General features: G+C 39.2%; 1 protein-coding gene and 1 long non-coding RNA gene across 9 annotated transcripts in view; both read left to right on the top strand.

Annotated features, from left to right (window-relative positions):
• Positions 1–22,203, top strand: part of DACH2 (dachshund family transcription factor 2) — a 289,478-nt gene that overhangs the window by 109,753 nt on the left and 157,522 nt on the right. The gene's annotated exons all lie outside the window — the stretch shown is intronic.
• Positions 6–21,276, top strand: LOC310881158. Its single transcript, XR_014572145.1, has 2 exons — positions 6–4,408; positions 5,194–21,276. It is a non-coding gene; the product is annotated as an uncharacterized lncRNA (long non-coding RNA).

Genomic DNA, 22,203 nt, shown 5'->3' with positions numbered 1-22,203 from the left:
AAGTTTTGGACATTTATTTCCTGTCTTATTTTCCTTCCAATTATAGTTAATATTTTTAGCTTATATTGTGCTGCCCTGCCCAGGACAGTATCTTAGACTATTTCATTTTTTTTACACTAATTACATCCTGTGTTTAACGTGTATAGTCTGTAGAAAATGTAAAAAGAGGAGATACTCTTTTTTATTTTGCCATCTTATTCCAGTGGCAGTTGCAAAGGGATGGTGCTTGTTAACAAAAGAAAGGGTCTGATTTTAAGGGCTGCAAATCAATCTGTAGGATGGGATTTGAATCACTGTCAGTGGAAGGAAAGTGTGTTTATTATAACTAAAATCCCACGTGTTCATAATTGGCATAATTAGAGGCTATATGCACAATTTCCCTGTAGAGAAGAAAGATAATGATTTGGAAACCTTGTTTGTTAGGGGTTCTTGTTGTTGTTGTTGTTTTTTAATATACTTTTATTAAAAAGGAAAAGGAAATCTGGTATGTGCAGCAGCTTCTACTTTTACTCATGTGGGAACTTCAGATAAAATAGTGGCTTCCTTTACATGATTTGTACATCATTACAAATCATCATGTTGCAGTCTGTTTCACAAAGGCTTGTTGGAAATCGTGATGTTTTGTCAGGATGTATTTGGATAGCTTCTTGATACATATCCCAGAAATGAAGTTGGTGTGTGCTGGAAACTTGCACGCTTTTTTAATTTTGCCCAGAATACATATTCTAGATCTAATTTTCCGTAGAGTTGTGTGCTTTCGCCAAAAGCTTCCAAATCTAAGAGAACATTAATTCCTCAATATCTAGAAAAAGAAAACCAGTACTTTCTGAAAAGCACACACTTGAGGAATAACATGTATTTTATGCATTCTGAAGAGATAAATCTCAACTCCTGCTGCTCAGTCCTATGAGAATTTTAATTGTCTAGATTTTTATATGTTGCTGCTGAAAACACTAAAAGCAAATCATGCCATTTTGTTAAAATGTCGGTTACGGGCTTTTGTATGAAATGCCCATTCTGTAGGCCACAGGTTATAGTGAGACCAGTAATAGGTAGCAGGCAGGCAGTGAAATGTTTCTGATATTCTCCAAATTCTTTTTGCAATGGTCAACTTCAGTAGAAGGTGATTCAGTAGGAACCGTAAACATTTCAATTTGCTCTCTCCAAATGGTAGTTTCTGTAATAAAAAGTGAATTTTAATGACCAGGGGAAACTCATTTGAAACAAAGAAAGCCGTCTGTTAGTTTTATTTTGATTGACAAGCGTGCCAGGGATAAACTGTTGGCTGACACCAGAACATGCCTCATCAGAGCAGTCTACAATGTCCCCAAAGTCAGCTGAAACGTTAAATAACATAGAGCATCAGGATCTTGGAACAGTTTGAGCGACAGGAAACAAACTGTTTTTTGTTTTTCATTCGGTTTGTTTGTAGGTACAAAAAGGAATCTGGTGAGTGTTTACATCTTCCCATGACATTTTGCACTAATACTGTTGCAAACAGATTACAGAGTAGAATATTAAATGAATACCACAAAAGGAACTCCTGGTTTTCAGTTTCCCCTAGTGCTGAATGACAGTAATCCTCTCTGACAAAAGAGGGTTATTGCCATTAGTTAATCCTGTTATGTAGTTCCCTCAACAGTCTGTAACACACGTTGATAAAGACTGGGAAAATCTAAAATGTCAAATTAAGAGACCACTCTGATCATCTTGACCATAAGGGCATAGCAGTAACGCATCAGCAGAGTATTTAACTTATGGATCTAAACCGAAATGATGTTTTGGGGCTGAAAGATGCGCGCTGTTGCCGGAATTCCCCGCTGGCTGCTGTTTGCCTGCGGAAGGGGTGACCGCAGCCACCTTCTGTGCACGCGCTGGGGGTGCGGGAGAGCTCTCGCACATCGGGCTGGGAAGTTCGTTTCAGAGGCAGAGCCTCGACTCGCCCTGCTGCCCTCCGCTTGCAGCTAGGACTCCAGAGCCAGCTGAGTACCCGTACTGTTCATCATCTTCGTTACCATCATGAGGAGGAGGCGGCAGCTGCTTTTTTGAGCTCATACTGTCTGCCGCTTTGCAGCGGTACTTCCCAATAGAGTCGCTTCACTTGAGGATGGTTTAAAGCGTATCCACGGTGTCTGCTAAAATGGAGACAGAAGTTTTAGTTCCATCTGGTGAAGTTGAGGGTGATCCTGCACTTGTATTGTGACTTTGCTGCGCTTCTTTAAAATTTGAGTGATTCGAGTGCTTTCCCTCTTTCAGAGCCTGTGATGATTTTTTTAACTGTTGCAAATCTGAGTGAAACACCAGCAAGAGAGTATGAACTCATTGTCAATGCAGGAGACACTCATTTCTCTTTATCTGCCTATGTATTTCAGTGCTTTTCTATGAGAAAATACTTATGGGAAGGTGGCAGGACAATCAAAAGCACTGGGCTCTCTTCTTATCTTTTCATATTCTTAACCATCAGTTCTTCTTTGATAGCTAATATTTTTCTAATTAATCTTCAATAGGCACAAGTTTGGCTTAACTAATTTTCACAGAAAAATTATTAAATTCTTACGCAGGATAGAATTTAATCCGAACGATTGCTTACTGTGTTAGATACCCAATCTAAACATTTATTTTCACAATATTTGTAAACATTTGGAATGATCATTTCAAAATGGAATGTGTCTTTGGATGCCAGGTGTTTGGAATAATTCAGGTAGGATCTCTTCGGGATACTCAGTAGGAATGGTTTCACAGCACTGGTCTTTTTTCTTTATTTACTTTCTTTTTTTGTTCGTTTTCTGAAGAGCACATGATGTGGTGAAAGGGAGGCAATTCTGTTGTAACAATCTAATCTATCAAACACAAGCTGATTTTTTTTCAGAATACAGGAATTACTTTAATCACTCTGTTTTTTCTTTAAATAAGCCTACACTGAAAATGTGTAGCTCAATGCTGCTGCTTGGAAAATGGCTAGCCATTTATTTCTAGTCATAACAATTGAAATCCAATATTTATTCATTTACCACTCAGTAATATATTTGACAGATGTGTTGAATAACTGAGTAAATTGCTGCCTTTAAACTCCTAGCCATTTTTTTGAGTTCACAATACCTAGAAACACCACTGATAATGTAGTAGCTGTAATATCTACAAATTAATGTTGTCGAGATGCGACTTATTACTGTGATTATTGCTGCAGGTTAGGATTTTTTTTTTTAAATCACTGATTCAAATTCACCCTGAATAAGCTGTTACTGTGAGTAAAATCAGTTCAGTAAATGATGGGGCAGTCAGATCGCTAGCGTTCCCCTTACAAAGAGAGTTGGTTTGGGTGGTTTGTACCCGTCAGAGGTGTGAGCTGTGATTGATGTAAGCAGGCACCTCACAGCTCATTCTCTGTATAAAGCTCTGAACACACATGGAGCATCTTCTGCTTGTTTCTTTTTTAAAAAGTAATTAATGAAGCCAAACATCAAGGTGCTGGTCCCCATAACGACTGCAGAGAGAAAATCAGAGTGTTCGTCTGAGGACCGTGCCGGTGATGGCAAGAAGCTGACACGCGGCCTGCGAGTCGGGTCCATCACCCAGCTTCAGGGGGTGACGGGGGGTCTGGTGGAGGGCGTAACGGGCTGAGGACACACAGCAGCAGAGGATGTTTGGTCACAGTGAGGTCAGCCTTGTGATGCTAGCAGAAGAATACAATTTTGTCTTCTTATTGTGAGGCAGATGTTAAAGATATCTACGGGAAAGGTCCCAGGAACACCGACAGTAAAGTCATAATGGTAACTGATGATTTTATGGTTTACGTCTAGTCCAGCTGGATGCAGAAGTATTTTATATGGATGCTAATTATACCAAAACTGTAGGGAGGAGAAAAGCAGTATAGAAGAAAACCTTCCAAGTAACTGCGTTATATTTATGGAAATGATTCTCACAGGCTGGTGAGAGATTGATTTGCTAGGGCTTGTTATTGAGTGCCTTCTAGCATTGCACCTCCATCTGCTTTCCTCTGGTCATAGATAATTTGTACTGAATCAAACGTGATTTTGTAATGCTATTTCTTGTGTACAATCTTTCATTGCCTACATAATACTTGTTTTTCTTGAATTATTTGCCTAAGCAGTAGATCTGTCCACTATTCTTTGACATTTTGTGTGAGACTTTTGAGGTAGGCTAACTACAGGGAGGTGACACAAGCTCTTGCAAAGGGAGGAGGCAAAAAATCTGACACAGGTGTGGTGGCCCTGGTCATTAGGCACCTGACTCTAATTACACTTAGGGTTTTTTTTTTTTTTTTTTGATATGTATCTTACTGTCCTCTTTGTTACAAAAATGAGTGGTCTTTGGGAGATGAGTTTTTATCGTGCAGTTTTTCACTGGGAGTGTTGATTCATCACTTCAAGTTTTTCAGGACTAAACGGTAAAATGGAGAAAACCTTTCGATGTTCACTTCCTTGCTTGTGTTTTGTAGCAAGCCAAACTGCTGCAGAGTAGCAGACATAGCTGGCTTTGCAGATAGCTGAAAGATGTAATAAATCATTTATTTTGTAACTAGATCAGTCAACGGTGGAAATTGGTGAACTGAGTTTTTTGATGTGTACAAACTTGGATTCTTCTGAGTGAGCTACATGTGATCAAGGCCCACCCCAGCTGTGAAACCACTGTTGGCCACTCCCAGATACCAAATCGATACCAGACATTAAAGTCTGAAAATGTACCTGCATCTTAGCAGTCATGCTATAGGCGCCGTTTAGTGGGCTGTTTTGTTTTGACGTCAGTTGATTTACCTAAGAAGGGTGTTTAATGAAAGCGAGTTACTTGACTGCACCGACAGCCTGTGAACAAAGCTTGGTGTTGGTGATAGATGTAATAATGTTGAGCTGTAAGGTCATCAAAACCTTACTTGATGGTGTGTGATAGCAAGTGAAAGCGAAGTTGTGTTTGAGTGCAGCACTGTACAATGAACTGAAATCCTTCCCCAGTAGCTGTAGCTTTCTGGGCCAAAACAACTTCTGCTATAGGCGTACAATACCTCCCCGTGCTGTTTTTGCCACTTGAACAATGAACTTGATTGTGATTAGTAGCTGATCTAAAATTCATTGTTGTTTATTTTTTATGAAGTTCTTTGCTGTGCTCTCCTTGTGGCTGGTTGCCACATCCTTCACTGTGTAGCTCAGATGAGAATCTGTTTTTTTCGTTCCTAAGGAAGTGGAGCAGGAACTGCTTCCCATCAGCTTCAGCGACTCAGCCAGCTTTGCTCTGTCAGTAATAGAGGGTACTGAAATAAGGAGCTGAATAATTCCCCTTTATGGCAGCTTCCAGTGGGCCAAGGTGGGTAAAATGAAGTGCCTGGCATGCACAAACTGTGTTACGGTGCAGTGCAGGAATTGCAGGCATCTCATGACAGAGATGAAGACAAGGGCATTGCAGAACTATTTCTTGGTATCTCTGCAAAGGCAGTGGCACAGTCCTGCATTGCTTTTTATGCTCAGTAACTAATTAGAAAGGAGTTATTTTTATTTCTCCAATGAAAACTCAAAAACTGTTTAAGTCTTTAAAACCGGGTTTCCTAAAAGAGATAATAGGAAATAGTGACATGAATACTTTTGTTTGTAGAGTGCTGGGGGTTATGCACAGCATTCAAACAATCTCAACAGGGTACTATCATAAACATGGAGGCAGCTGTGTGTGTACTTGACTATGTCATGGTAAATGAATTAAAATGTACCAAATGTAGTTATATGACTTTGCCATTGTCCATATTTCTATCCTGAGACTATCAGTTTACCTTCAAAGAGGCATTGGACTGAAGTACAGTTTTCTTTTTCGTAATCTGGAGGTCATCTTTGCTCAGATAATGAGTTAACATCAGTAGCTTTTGCATTGGCACAGACCGACATAACAGCCAAAATGGGACCGAGGTTCCCTGTTCCTCCAGGAAAGCTGCAGGTGATCTGTTCTCATAGTATTTTGTGGAAGCACAAGAGATGCAAATAAGTGAGTGCTGATGAAAGAGTACATTTTATTTTCTCACTTCATCTCCTGCCAGAAAAGCTTAATGGTATTTTAGACCTGATATTACACCTCAGAAAAGGGGTAATGCATCTTTAAAAGCTAAACTACATCTTCTTTACTTTTATCAAATTCTCTATAAATCTTTCATGACAGTTTATTTAACAAAGTGTCATTGAAACTGTATAGATGATTGATGTGACCCATGTAAGATCAACATGAAATGTTTGTAAATGTCAGCAAAATGTGACCATCTAGAAGCAAGTAAGGATGGTGTTACTGTGAAAGTGAAAAACAAACAGAAAATGTTTATCTTATTCTTTGCTTTTTGGGATGAAATTACAAATTCATAGAAGTATTATATGATTTTTCTTGGAGATCATGCCATGAAGCGGGGGAGGAGGATCAAGATTTGTCTTGACATACTATGTTTTTACCATTGGTTTCTTTCACACTGGAAAATAGTTTTTCCCTCACCTATTAAAAAAAAATCCCTACTTCATTTCTCAGAAGAATGTTATTAATTTGGATGAAAAAAGTAATAGAAAATTAACCAGAGTCTGGATAAACTGGCTTTATTCAAACAGCTCCATTCATCAGAAGAGCCGGAAAGAAGCTGAGGTTCCGTTGACCTGAAACTACTCTGAAGAATGCAAATTGTATGAAAACAAATCTGGTGGTATGTGTGCATTGTCACCAGAAGTTTCCTTAAGGTGTTAACTTGTTGACCTTATACCAATGCCACATTTCTCATTTTTATTTTTATAAATTTAATTTAAAAGTATTTATGGGTAGATTCAACAGGAATCCTTCTGAGCAATGAATTTTTTGGGTCATGTTTTTGATACTCTTTTTTTGCCAGGATCCTGGGGGTCAAGGAAGCCTGTGACTTTTGGCATTTCTAGAGGCCTCCGAATGCCCTGGGGCCTTGCACAGTAGCTAGTGAGGCTCAGCAACCTTTAAGTGGTCATTGGTCATCCTGCACAAAATTGCAACCCTGTAGCATCATCATGCCCTGCATTTTTCAGTTCTTGGTGGTTTTGGTGGGTTTTTAGATACAAATAATGTCCTGGGTCCTTAGCAAGTTTACAACAAGAAATTTTTTGTTCATTATTTCATCCCTGAGAAGGAATATGGAGAACCTTTCTTTTAGTCTGTGGCCATGCATTTGCTGTGATAAATTCATGTTGTTTTAATGCTAGGTAAGTCGTCTGTTTTGCTTTAGAATAAAGAATCTAAGTTAAAGACCTGCTGATTCCTGGATAGCATTAAAAACATAGGGTGGCAGTAATCACCAGTAGTTTGGCTAGGCTTCTTCTCCACATATTTCAGAGTTCATCTGCATCATGCTTGAGTGTGGAATAACTGGACCTCCTTGCCTGACAGTGATGAGAGATTTTTCGGCTAGTGAACCAGGTACTGCTTACATCAGCCATCAGATTTGCAGCAGACGTCCACTTTTATATGTCCTTTATGGCAGATTTGATCAGCCACCAGAATTTGAAGGAAAAAACAAATATCACCAGTTGATTATGGGCATACATGTGTGTTCATGTACATGCGGTTCCCAGTTTGCTTCTCAACCCAGTTCAGTGCAAACCATCTGAGGTCTTAGGGCCCAGGCAGGGCCCTTCTTCATTCATAACCAACCAAAACAGCTGTAATCCTCGTGAACAATGCTGCTCAATGTGCTCCAAAGGAAGTTCGTGAGAGCTGGAGATAAAAACATTTTTGGTCAACAGCCAAGGAGAGTCTGAGCCCAAGCCTGACGGTTTTTATAGTGTTGCAAAACTTGCATCTTTGCCAAAACCTTCCCACAGTAACCGAAGACAAGGTACTACAGCTCACAAACATATTGTGAAAGAAAGAAAGAAGAAGAAAAAAAAAAAAAAGAATGTGAAGGTGAAAATATAATCTGCTCTGGTATCCACTTGGACAAAAGCCTTTACAAATTGCTGTAATGAGGTGATAAGATACTGTGGTAATAAAAATCTTGTAAATCAGACATGTTTGTATTGCTTTTAAATTAAACTAAGCAGACATCAAAGGAAGATGATTGAAAAATTTAATATCTAAAATGGGAGATAAAAATGAATCTGAAGGAGAGAAAAATCAAATACTCTATGCTAATGCATTTTCAGATGCTACAGGACAAACTAAGCCTAACACGGAAGCTGTAGTCAAATCAGCAAGTATTGATTGTGATCTGATCCATTCCTGGCCTTCTGTTGTTGTTGTTCCCTGTGAGCCCTTCAGCATTTTCAGAAAAAGTATGCAGATGCACATACCACGTATTTTACGATGTAGGTGTGCACTTAAACTGAAAACGTTGGAGACACGGTGTTAGCTATAGCGTGCTGCAGTGTAACTAATGACTCGGTGCTGTCACTGTCTGGTAAGGGGGGAAGCTCTGACATACGGAAGGCAATAACAAGACCGTGCCGTTACGAAAAGCCCCAGTGTCAAGTAGCGTTGTTCAGGTAGCAGGAAGCACTCAGGTTACGCTGACATGCCTAATGACCGCAGTGCCCCATTTGGAAAAGTATTACTTCAGATGCGCTTAAATGATTGTAAGAGGTACTTAAGTGCTTCTGGAAGAAGCACTGAAAAGGTGGGGGCCATTATTTCCTTCTGCATACACGTGTGTGTGTGTGTCTGCATAAACATGAAGGGAAGGGAAGGAAGATTGCTGAAGTTCAAGTAAATATGGTTGTGTCAGGTATGTGGTCAGTGAGCTGCAAGAAAAGCAGCCTTATTTATTTGTAAACTTCCTTCATTTCAAACTAACTTAGATTTCTGAGTAAATTTACTTTTTCATCATAATTAAATGGTAATCTAGCATGTGGTTATCGCCCTAAATACAGTAAGTCCCGAAGCTGGAAGTTAAGCAGAGAGTGTGAGTTCATGCTAGTATTTTTAACATGGCCTCACCATGCTACGGCTGTGTCCTTGCACGTGCAGAGTAGGGGTATTTCATGGGGTAAGGAATATGCAAATATTCACTTAATTGGCAGTTACAGTTTTCCGTGCTCTCACAGTATGGAGAAGGCTGAGCTGTTAATAGAAAAGCAAAGAAACTGAGGCCTGTAGGCCACAGATACAAACCAGTAGTTTTTCTGTTCATTCCTTGGTACTGCATTTACTAAGTATGAGAGCTGCACATGCCTGTAATATCTTCAGCTGCAGCTTCACGAATTTCTCTTAAAAATTCACTTCTGAAACAGCAAAACAGAAAACAGCTGAAACAAAAGCGTGCGCACAAAACCACTCCTACCTGTGTTCTGATATCAGGAACTTTGCATGTCTGCAAAACGAGGAAATTAGGGAAGCTGAAGTAGAGTCCAAACAGTTCTCTGCTTCCAGATGTCTTCAGGGTATGGATATGAGCATATGATGATACATATATGATATGGATATGAGCATATATGATATATATGAGCAGAATGCTCACTTCCATGGCTCTTTGAACTTTCATTTAAAACATGGGTACAGAGATTTAAGAATGATTTTGCTACCTGGTCTTATATTTTATGTATGTATGTACAGACACACATGCTGTAATAGTAACTACCTCGGGCTTTTTTTTAGTTTTCTCTTAATAACCCTGCTTTTCACTGCAGGCTCTATTTTGTCCTGATTACAATACCCCTTACCAAGAAAGCTCTGATGTTTTTTAGTGCAGCACATAGACATCGGACTTACATGGGGCAGAAAGTGGAATAATTAGAAAGGAGAAAAGAGCTATTGCAACTGTATGGCATCCGTGTAGTCAGGTTCAGTGAAAAATGCATATTCTTATTTGGACATTGTCTTTTATAAGCATTTGGTGCCCTGCTTGCCTTCAGTGTCTAGTTCACTGATTTCACTCTTTCTTGAATAATTTGGGTAAAAGATAAAGCCTACTACATATGACAGAAGCAATATTTTTTGGTGTTTGGCCATTTCTACTACTAAGTTTCTACTACTAACAATGCAGAGAAATGGTGGGAGTTCAGTTTTAGCATGCATGTGTGAACAATCCTGAAAGCTTAACCTTTCTTTAAGGGAGAAAGGGAATTTGATATCTAAAATCCCTCCTGAGCAGTAGCTTCCTGTTGCACTTAGTTTCACTTAATTATAGAGAGCAGATAGTCAGTAATTCTTGGAGGATGATAAAGATTAATTTCTTTAGTTTTCTCAGCTAAAGGAATATGTAAAATAAATGGATAGCCGTGAGTGTGAAGTTCTACTGCGTCTTCTGATTACTTTGTATGTTATATCCGTTGCGTGCATTAAACATTACAAAAGTAGACATTGTTCTAAAGATTACTGCATAGGGTTTTTCTTCAGCAGAAAGGAATACTGATGGCTTGAACTGGCAGCCAGCCAACTCAAATTCTCAGTGGAAATCTATAGCTGGCTTTGGCTTTAGTCTTTAATTGAAAAACGAAAATTAAAATGTAAAAAGTAATTTGTTTGAATGTAGAGAAAACTGAAATACGTACAAATGTACCTTTCTTGTTAGGCTTATACGGGTAGAACAACACGGTGCTTTCTACAAATAATCAGTGTTGCTATAAAAGAAACTCCATTTAGTGACAAGTTTGGACATCTTAGTTTGGAGGGTTACTTTGAAGGATGCCCGAGGGGTTGACCATTAGTAGCATATTTATTTTTTTTTTCCTGAGAGAAATACTGAACGTGAAAAACAGCAAGGATTTTCATGACAGAAGCTCCAAGATGAGGTACTTTAGGAACCAGAGGAGCTGTCTTCTGCTCAGAAGTTATGGCTTGAACCATCTGTCTGTTAGAGCTATCAGAAGGAATATGTAGGTGTGGTTTAACATTGTTTAAATTTTAAAAACTTCAGCTTAATGTTCATATAGTAAAAAGCAAGATGCATTAAAGTATGGAAAGCTATTAATTTAGAACAGTTTTTATTTTCTGGTTTGAAGCCAGATGTTTGTTGGTGTCACCTTCCAATCTAATGACTGCGTAAATGGCTTTCTCCCCCCTCTTTTACACTCCCTAACTTCATGTGAAGAAAAATCAATTCCCAAAGGCCTGCAACACATGGACATATTTGATGAATGAGAAATATCAGTGGCATTTGCTCATACTGCAGCTTCTTAAAAGAATTTAAGACAAACAGGTATTGTTAAGATAGTCCGAGTGATGCTATTTTTAAAACATCAGATAAAACTGCCTGCTATTTAGCAACTCCGAATGGCAAGCAAAAGCACGGGTTATGTTCATTAGAGTTAGGAAAGACAGTGAATTCCCACAAAGTCATTATTTGTGGCTAGGAAGAAGGGAAGACATGAACATTGTGAGGGTTTCCTGCTGGTACTGCCAGTGGAAGTGAAATTCCGGGGCAGGCTGTAACACGGTGTAATGCTGGTGGGGCTGTGACGCTCCTCCTGGTTTCATCTTTACCCTCCTTTGAGAACTCTTGAGAACTTGAGGCTTTTTCAGCTCTTTCCTGTTCAGCTGCGTGCACGATTTACAGAATTTTGGTAGTTTGTGCACGATGAATGGAACTGTCAGCCAGCTTACCATGTGCACACACACAAAAGCCAGGGGATGCCAACTTTATAAACTATATCAAACTTTAATTAAAATAAACTAATTAGTTAGTAGCTACTGCAGGACAGATGTTCATGAGATTTTTTTGCAATAAACTGAACAACAGCAAGATAGGGAGGTTTTCAGGACTGTCAATATTATTAATTCAATTAACGCATAAAGTCACGTAGCTTTTAATGCTGTTTTTGCCTCGTGTGTTTGTAGCCTCTGTATATTGATCACCTTACGGATGCAATTTAGAATATATTTTGTCTTCTTCCGTGTATATAGAATTAGATTTCCCTAGTTTTACAAATAAATAATGTCAATTTGTTAAAAAAAAAAAATATTTTTCCATTCCGCATTCTTCAGTTTTTCCGCCAAGTGCAGCTGTTATGTAAGCCACGGAGCGGTATATGAATATCACATGGGAACTGAAGCTTTCTCGAGGGGTAGGGGAGGATGTCGTCGCGTACAGTGTGAGCGACTGCGCTGCTCATGTGTTGTGACAAGCCATCACGTAACAAGCACGGATAAATGCCCCGCCCCGCGTGAAACGCCATTATTATATATTCTGTTTATAAAACACTGCTAAAGAAAAAGTGTCAGTCAATCAACGGCGCAGTGACATAACGCACTGAAATGGGTGGGCTGGCGACGATGCGCGGTGTGGGGCGCTGAACGCACCCGAGGAGTGGATGGGAGGAGGTCGCGTGGCGAAGGTGCTCCTCGCCCCCCGGTTATGGCACGAGAGGGAGATTCTTGGTCGTGTGTGGAGCTCAACTAGTTGCTTTAAAACCGTTTGTTGTAGTGTGTATAACATCTCGTATTTTTTTTCCAGACTTTTCTCTTGCATTGTACCATACAAATATGTATTTTTTTTACTTTGCTGAGATGTTATCTTCATAATTTTGAATTGGAGTTGATGACTGATGTTGAAACAACTACTTTTCGTTCCCACCCAACAGCTTCACTAAAATGCAAGTTAAAAGAGAGTAGAGTAGAGAGAGAAAGTTAACTCAAGGCTGTTGAAAAGTGTGAACTTCTCCCAATCGGTTGTGGCGAGGTTACTTTCTTTGCATTTTGAGAAATAGCTCAAAACATAAGGTAGATGAAATTTTCTTTGCATTGTACCAGTGAATTTAATGCTTGTGAAGGATGCTGGAAGTACGGTGACGTGTTGTGTTACTGAAGGCAAGTTCATGAGTGGACAGCATCACTCCCCATGGTCGCCTCCATGCCTTTACCTGCTCAGCACAGGGGTTCAGAGCGGTGCTACAGCCGGGTCGCTTCTCAGTGGTCAGAAAGGGAGGCATCGAGGATCCTGCATTACCATCAGCTGCGGTATTTATCCTGTGCTCCATTAACTCATTTTACATCAACTATTCACAACTTATTGTTACGCATTTATATGTTCTGCAATTGCTATAATTGCTATATAGCAGCTGATAGCTAGATGGAAACAAATTGTTTAAAGCAATTGTATAAAACATTTGGTGGAAGAATGTAAATAATAGACCGGTTTTAATAACATATAGCATGACTGTAAGATGTGAGCTGTGTCTTGGTAACAAGACAGGGTAACAAGTGGTTATTGCATTAGCCTTTCACCTTTTGAGATTTGAATTTAAGACCCGGTTGAGGCTGCAGTTAATGAAGTGGAGTGGTTTCATGCATTTTACTTGCTGCAATTATGAGTGTTTGCTCTAAAAGGTCTCAGGCTGGGCTAGCAGATATATTGCAGGTCAGCGCTCAGTTGCCGGAGCTGCGTTGAGAGCCTTACAAAATGCCGCCTTCTCTTGTCAGTTTTGTCCCGTGGTGCATTTGTAATCTGCAAGTTAACAAAAACCAAACAAAAAACACAGCCAGAGGAGGGGTGTTAGGTTTTGCTGTTGCTCATACCTGAAGCTGCTGCCGGTGTGTGGGGTGTGCAGGGAGCTGGCAGCACGTGGCTGGCAGGGGGGCTTGGTGCAAAGACGTTGATTACAGAGAGCACGGCGATCCAAAACCGTGGCTGAACAGAATAAGTGCAGAATGGAGGTTTTATTCAAACTTCACCCACCATTATGACAAACCGTAAAGAAAATTAACCTAATTAAAAACGTGTATATTTAACCAGTTGCTTGAAAAGCCTTGCATGAATATGTTTCAGAGATTGTTTTCCAGGTCATAAGCTACCTTGTGTTGGCAGTTTTGGATGCTCAATGGTCGTGGATTAAGCACACCCCCCCCCCCCCCCCCCCAAAAAAAAAAAAAGTATAAAACTGATTTAGAAGCAGGATATATAAGTCAGTAGTGGGTTTAATGGTTTTTTTGTTTGTTTGTTGGTTTGTTTTATTATAGTTTCTGAGACGTTGACTTGCATGCAGGTTGTCTTCTTGTGGCTTCTCAGAGGAGAATTCTATTAGGGCTCTGATCGTCCCGTTTTTGTGTGACTGCAGATATATGAAGAAGGGAGCTGATCGTGGGCTGCGATGTATAGGCAGCCATAAGAAAGCAGCTGCAGGGGCGAGGGAGTGCAATTCGGAGAGGCCGGGCAGTGCCAGGCGCATGGCGGGGCACTTTGGTGTGCCAGCTGGGCTCCAGTGCTGGTGGCGGTGCGGGTGGACGCTGCTGGTAGATATAAGGCTGTTATAAATACATTCTTACTTACGTGGAAGCAGTAATGGTGCCTTTAAAACACAGTGTTTAGGACATGCGTGCGAGCCAGGCTTAACTAAGAGTATATTAAAAAGCTGTCAAAAATACTGGGGAAACGTCCTAGTTCTGACCGTGCTGCTTTCTGAGGAAACCCAGGAGAGGGGCTCGGCTTCCCCCGCGGAACTGGTGACTTTCTGGCGTCTCTGCGAAACTTCCCTCCGTGCTGCGGAGGCCGTTGGCCCTCTGAGCTGCTGGCTTGAAGGCTGACCAAGGCGTCCGCCTTGAGCTGGCGCGCTGCGCTGGAAGGAAGGCGCCCTGCGAGAGCCGGCTGCTCGCAGGCGCGCCCGGGGCGGCGTGAGGGGGGCCCGGCCATATGGACGCGGCCTCCTCCCAGCTACCGGCGGGGCGCTGCTGGCAGCCCCGCGCCCGCGAAAGGCATCGCCTTCAAACATGAGTAATTGATGAATTGTGTGCAATATGCAAATGTGAATGCATAAATCTCCGGAATGACAGCTTAATTTATGTGAGCCTTTAAGAATGTGGGATTAGATTTTAATTAAATATCTTCAAAGGCACCCTGACTTATTCAGGTTTTTGGCTGCCGTGTCTATGAGAGTTGAGGAAGGGACGAAATCCAAAATTTAAGCATGTTATTTATTGTTTTTCTAATGAATCGTTGAACAAAAGCGATATATGTTGATGTGTATATTTTAGGGACTCGTAGATAAACATGGCTATTACCAAATACAAGTGCCATGCGATTTGGCTGAGTTAAAATAATTAATGCAACTAATTCACTTGTTTCCTTCTGCTTAAAATGAGCAAGCGTCCAAGCGAAAGCCTGTGTAAATGCTTAGTTTAATATTTCAAATTCCAGAGGTACCTTAAACTGCTGAAAACAAGTATTTGCATTTTAAGTTACCTTTGCTGTATTGTTACCCCAGGCTTTTAGAGTTACCCTTACTTTTTAGGGCAGTTAGAGCCAAGTCCGTGGCGTGGCTGCCTCAGCAAGTTTGTGGCAGCTGCGGATTAGCTACGTAGACTGGGCACTTGGAGGTACTGGGGCATAAATAGCACATGCCTAAGGCGCTGGTCTTCGAAAGGACAGGTTATGCAGGCCTGGACCCAGCAAATGGCTTCGGCCAGTTGGTTGCTGAAGTTGCAGACAGGAGCGATTGAACTGATGTCAGCAGAAGTGCAGGTAGCGCTAGCTCAGCCTGTGTGTCCGTGTCGTCTTAAAGAAGCAAAACCGACGTGATGGGAAGAGGATGACAGAAGAGAGCAAGAGATTTTTGCATGGAATTCAAATGTGTGGGAAAGTCATACTTAGACCTTGAAAGTGCCATTGACTTAAAATTCTTTTTAAAATCCTTTTTAAAAAGAGGCAATTAAGCTAAGCAAAATAACTACTCCCTCTACCTTGATCAACTGTCTAAAATGATAAAGCACAAAATGATGTTACCCCTTCATAAAGAGCTTTCATTTAAACAAGGAAAGCCATGGTAAATAACAAATGTCAGCATGAATTTGTAGAATCATGTCCTGAAACACTGCTCAAAACAGATGAAAATCTACGTACTTATGATTGACGTTTTGCTAAACTGTTTTAAAAATGTTTTGTTTTTCATGGTACTTCGATCCGTTTCTGAACTAAACATATTCATTAAAAATGTTCTTATCCACATTGTGCTAGGAAGGCTCAGTAGCACTGTGGAAGGCAGGGTAGGGAAGGAAGGCAGAACATTTGATACACCTCAGACTTCCCTGCTGTATGCTAGGGATGGTCAGTAGCGGTAATTAATGCAGGAAATGAAATTATGGTTCATCACAGCAGAGAAATTTCTTGTGCGCCCTTCCACTTTCCAGATTCAAACACAGCTTTTCTATATCTTGTCTGTAAACACACAAAAGGAAAAGTGTATAATTTGGAAATGAGATAAATACATATTTATTTTCTAAGTTACACTAAAAATATTTTTTTTTCAACAACTGTGGTGCTCCTTAGGTACTCAAAATTCATCTAGCATTTCCAGTTTCTGAAATGTTCTCTGCGCACTACCCTCACCGCCCAGGTTGGATCCTTGCAATGAGACCAGAAGTTCCAGATCTCTGTTTTGGGTCAGGAACTCTTTGAATTTGTCACCTGCATCACCTTCTGCACAGGTCCCTGGTCCTGGTGCAGGGGCAGAGCCAAATTGTCTCTCTCTCCATCAGCTCCTGTGAGAGAGTTTTTTGGGGTAGCAAGAAGGTGCTGGTGCTCTTTCTGGCAAGAGCCAGGTAAAAGAAAGAGCAGGAGCTTTCTTGGGGGAGGTATTTTGAGGCAAATAGTTGTGGAATACTGATCAGTCAGCATAGGCGCTGGGTAGAAAGGCTAATGTGGAAAACTGAATTTTAGCCATGTATTATGCAGGGTTTTTGTTGGAAATAACTTTGGTTTTAGCTACACGACTTTAATCTTCACTCCTAGTGTAGTTCCAGTTTAAAATAGGTCACTTTCCTAAATTCTGCACAGCTCAGGCATGCTGTGTCTTTCGATTTTTGGCGCAAGTACTGAGCTGCAGCCTCTGGTCAGCTGTGTTCCTGCGCGCCTGTGTTCTGTGCGCGGCGGTTGGAGTGATGTTTTGTTATCAGTGTTAGAGCTTACTATCTGAAAGCGTTGGCTGTTGTGTAAACCATGATAACAGATGACAGAACGAATTTACAGTTGCTGTAATTGCAATATTTTTTAATGGCAACAAGTAAACAAAATCTCTCTCTATGGGGCTTCTGTAGTATTGAGACTTACGGACCAAGAATTTTTTGGAAGGGTTGTAGTGACTGCAAACAACAGTGAGAGAGATTTCTGAGGTTCGGTAAGGTTTCTGGTATCCAACAACGATATCTCCCTCTTCTAAGAAAAAACTTGCTGAAGAGAAATGTCACCCTAGTCAGGGATCAGAAGTGCACTTGGAAGGAGTTCATGAGTTTGAGGAACAGTTTCATCAGGTGGTGCAATGCCAAAGTTGAACCATTGTTTAAATTTTTGATTTTGGTAGGTGGGCCTTTGTCGTAATTGTCACTCTTCTTTTGCAGCCTCTGTTGCGTCCTTCTGGGCCTCCTGTATTTCACAATATCTCCCTTACATGGTAGAATCTGGGGGGATTAGCTGAAGGCAAATTATTTTCTTTACATCATCAAATGTCTTACATTTGGACACTGTTGAATAATGTTAGTTAATTGGTTTATTATAGCATTATTTAATTATGTTGACCTGTTCCACTAGATTAATGTTTCCTGTAATTATGTCTGCATTTAAAACTCCATCTTTTAAAACTTCAGATACTAAAATTCTGATTAAAATGTCTGTATAGATAACAGTGTAGTACTGAATTCCATTTCTTTCTAGACATTTTTCTAAAAACAAAAATGTTGTTGTAGATCAAGAGCTATTTTAAATCAGGAGATTGAAAAAGTCCAGAAAAAAATAACCCCAAAACACAGCAGGTGATATTGGTGGAAAATATAAATGTAAATATATATATATAATCTTTATCTTATATATATAAATAAAATTCAAATATAGAAAAGAGAAAAGGCCATTGCATTTTTTTTTCTGAACAGCTTTGTGTTGATTCTCTCATTTTTGATTTTGTCCAATGTCTTGGACAAAGTTTGGAAACTGTATAAGAGGATCGCTTCTTTATGAAGCTCTCGGTAACGTTGAATCCTGATAATTAATGGAAATTTTAGGCTCCTGTACAATATGATAGGTCAAAATATCTACTAAAAATGCAAATCTTAAAAATATATGGCAAAATTGTTTGGACTTGAATGTGCCCATCAGTCATCCATTGTGTGTTATTTGGCTGTAGAGGTTGAATTGATGTCCAGTTTCATTTTGCTTGTTTTATGTCATTCTCAGATGCCCTTGTCTTTCCTTTTCTGATATTTATATAGTATGTGGATAACGCTCATAACAAAGAGTGCAGGCACAAGTGCTTCTCTCTCCCAAAGACTTTCAGAAACGGAGGTCTAATATGTTTAACTGATTCAATCTCAGCATCAATTTATAAGGCAGTATGCATGTACTGCAGTTAGGTCTACTTGAATAATTTATGATGGTCCAAAGTTTAATTCCATTAAGAAACGCACACAAGGATAATCTTGGAGTTCTTACTTGGTGCACAGACCTGTAAAAAGAATTTCTGTGTCTTACTCCCAGGAGCTTTGAGGGTTACAGCATTGTATGGGGTCAGTCCTGTTCAAGTAAGTGATAACATTTCTGTCAAACCGTAGAGAGCTGTGCTTTAGTGGGGATTAAGAGATAGCAGCATTTGGGATACGATGGAAGAGCTCTGTTTTCAAAGTGCGTGATCACAATCAAACTCTAATTGAACACTATTGACTAATTGAAAAGGTATGATTCGTACACTGTTGGAAAGCACGTATCGCTGTTACAAAGTTAAAAATGAGCATGCTGTAGGGAAGTAATATAATAACAAAAATGAAGTCCTCTCCACTTATTTAGGAAAGCGTGTGCTAAGAAATGAAACTAGGAAAAATTCTCAAGGCTTCATAATTTTTCTTCTTTGTTTTTCCTAGAAAACGTCTCTGTCCAATGACAATAAAAATCAATGGGTAAATAAACACGATGAGAACATGCTTACCAAGCACCAAACTTTGAGATTTTATGAAAAAAAAATGGGCTTACAATGAATTACTGAAAAAATGTTCTTGTACTTTTTCCCTTGAGATTACAACAGTGCAACCTAAGCAGAATTTCATCCTAGACAGATTTCATGTGATTTGAAAATAAATGGCTTCTGATGTATTTGAAAAAGAATCAAGTTGTGTACTTTACACTTCTTCTAATGTCAGTTAGTCACGGTAAAGTAATGCTTTAGAATGACTGTGCTCTTTTAAGTATCACTGGAAAATAACCTTTTCACTTAGCTAAGAAATTTATTCTGTTGTTAATATTTGCTTTAGGAAAAGCTGTACAATCAAAGCTAGGAAGCAGCAGTGAGCAATACTGAAGGAGAAATCGGCAAGTGTTCTAGCATTGCTCTTCTCAGAACGTTCTGAGAAGGGAAACCAAATTTGTCATAACGTCGTTATAAAATAGTGTGTCCTGTGCAAAAATCCAGACCACACAAGTTTTAAAGCTAAAATACCTCTTCAGGTACTCTGAAATACTGGCCACAAGTACGGAGTGGTGAAATCTCCCCAAAGGCTGTTTTTTCAAAGCTGTGTGGTCAGGGCAGTGAAATCGTAGCCTCTTCATTTCACTTGCCCAGCTCAGCCCTAGAAGAGACCTGTGGGGATCTGGGACGTCCTCTGCCTTTATACCATTTCTGATTTAAAAGAAGTAAGTTGATCTTCAAAGTGCCACTGGACCAGTGCAAAAAGGAAAGTTGTGCATTTTTGCTGATATATTCCAAAACTGCTAAGTTTTATTCTTCTATTTTGAACGTTCTTTTCTTGTCTCCTATTTACCACATAGATAGAATACAGAAATGTAATTCTTAATCTGTCATTTTAAATCACCTCTTTCTTATGACTTAATCATTTTGATGGCTGCGTTTTCAATTCTCTCTAGCTTGGTAATCTTTCTTGTAATTAGGTTGTTTAGAAATACACATGCAGTTCCAGGTATAACCATACAGGAGCAGATGAGTTAGGGCAATTTCTTCCTTTTCTGACATGATGCTTTCAGGCACGCAGCCCAGCACAAAGTTGGATGTTTTCCTTGCTATATCACATCTGCCTAATTTGCAATCTCTTAAACGTCCCTCAGCTTATTACCATTACAGATGTTGCCTCTCTCTTGGAGAGCTACATTTTCATTAATTTTGCTTTTTTGAAAATAAAATTGAATCCATTTAAAGGTTTTTATTCATTCACATCTCTTTGAAAGCTTCTCTAATATTTCCATTTTCCTGTCAGTGACGTCTCTTCTGTGAGTTTTGGTTTTTTTTTTAAGTTTTCTGCTTTCCATTTGGATTGTTTATGATAGTATTAGATTGAGTTAGAGCCAAATCAATTTATTGCTGAATCTTCAAGGTAGCTCCTCTCTGTATCATCGTTTACTCCATTTCAGTCCATGAGTGCTCACATCCATACTAATCTTTTATTAGAGCAAGACACTCTATTAGTTGTTTTTTCTTTTTAAATTATAGTCTAAATGTATTGAATCTTCTTTTTTCTCCCATACATCAATTAATTCTACAAGTCTGTCTTTGTAGAAAGATTTTATTCTGCTTAATGGCAATGCAACTGTGTGCTGTCAGCAGCCTGAGATCATTCTCTTCTTACTTTTTAACTGTTTATCGGAAGCAGAAGTTACTTCCTCAGGTTGGAAACTTCCTGGTGCTTAGACTGGGACACTAACAGAACAGATTTTCATGCTACCTTATCTGGATTCCTTTAGAAGTATATATATATATTTATGTATATATATTTCATTAAAAGCTATTCTTAAAATTAAGGAAAAAAAATTAATTGACCTGTGAACTAATTACATTGCTTTAACTAAAATATCCATTTATTTTATTATGAAATCATCAGTTAAAAAGACTAATTAGGGGAAAAAATCTTGCGGCTGTTGAGTTTTGCACTAAGGGGATGGATTTGTTTTTCTGTATCGTTGATGGGAATTGAAGTTGTCCCCTCATGATCTAAGTTGCAGCGCAGAGTGAATTTTTCTGTTCATAGTTATTTGTCTGTTTGCAAGTCTCTGCAACACAGGCTTTAAAAGATGATCCAAACACCTCTTAACTAGCAACAATGCTTTCCAGCTTAGTTTTGTGAGGTCATAATGTCAGAAAATGCTAACTAAAAACCTGTGTTACTTTGGTGTCTGTAAGAGAATAAGTGGCAATTAAGTTTCTGGTGTTCCAGGCTCTGTTCTGATTGTTCCAGGCTCTGTTCTGATTCTGAAAGTTGCTGATACTACTTTTTCTAGTAACACAGAGGAAAGATAGCTATTGCTTATCTTCTGAAACTTACTAAAACAAACAAACAAACAAACACAAAAACCCAAAAACCTAACTCCTAAAACTCTTAAATTTCAAGGGAAGAAACATATATCTAAAATAATAGAAATCGGTAATAGTGGGACACATGGTTTAAACCATGTGGACGATAGCAGTCCAGGTGACCATCATCGTGGAATTAAGTTAAGCAGCTGAGTGTGTTGTCAAATTTGACAGTCTGTTATGTGATATTTGGTAATTGTCATGAGTTAATTATTCTCAAGCAGAGAATACTACTAGAAATACAACTACTTTAGAGTACTACAGCCTGGGTGTCCGATAATGCAGCTGGTTCATTTTCACATAGTGGAGACTTCTTAGCTAATTTTTCTACAGCTTTAAAAAATACCTTAGTGTTTTCTGGAATAAAGCTAAGTTGGAAATTCTGTCAGCCATTTATTCCAAGGCGATTACACCGATTTGAGAATGTCAACAATTACACAGAACTCACGTTTAATTAGTAAAAGGGAAGCACCTGTATTTTTAAAGGAAGAGACTCCAGGATTAGACTGTACAAATTTAAGTCGTAACAAAAGACAAAAATGAGCATATTATTCATCCTTGGGGAAAATCGGTCACTGGATGGGATCAGTTCACAGGAAAAAAATGCAACAAATAGTTGTTTTTGCACATGGTATCTCCATGTTTTTGTACTGATGCGTATCAGTAATGATGTTTACAGCTCCTTTGTCTGTCCAGCAGCAAAATAAAAGAACTGAGAGCACTTAGGGTGGTTAGACAGACCCGTAAAACCCTCACTTTTATATCTCAAATTTTCCACTTGACACATCATTCCAGACTGAAAATGTGACTTTTTATTTTCTTTAAATCACTTTCTTTAAACAACCATCTGGTCGAGGCATTAAAATAGGCAATATTACTCTTACAGTTTTCTTAAGGACCTTTCTTTTGATGTTAATTACACATTTATAATTATATTCTTACAAAAAGATTTGGAAAGATTATTCTTGGTAACAGACCTAAGGTGAAAACCTGCTGTTTTAAT

This window comes from Anser anser, assembly GCF_964211835.1.
Source record: "Anser anser genome assembly, chromosome: 13".
Lineage (NCBI taxonomy): Eukaryota > Metazoa > Chordata > Aves > Anseriformes > Anatidae > Anser > Anser anser.
Note: the sequence above shows the minus strand (reverse complement) of the source record. Positions and strands in the feature narration are given on the sequence as shown.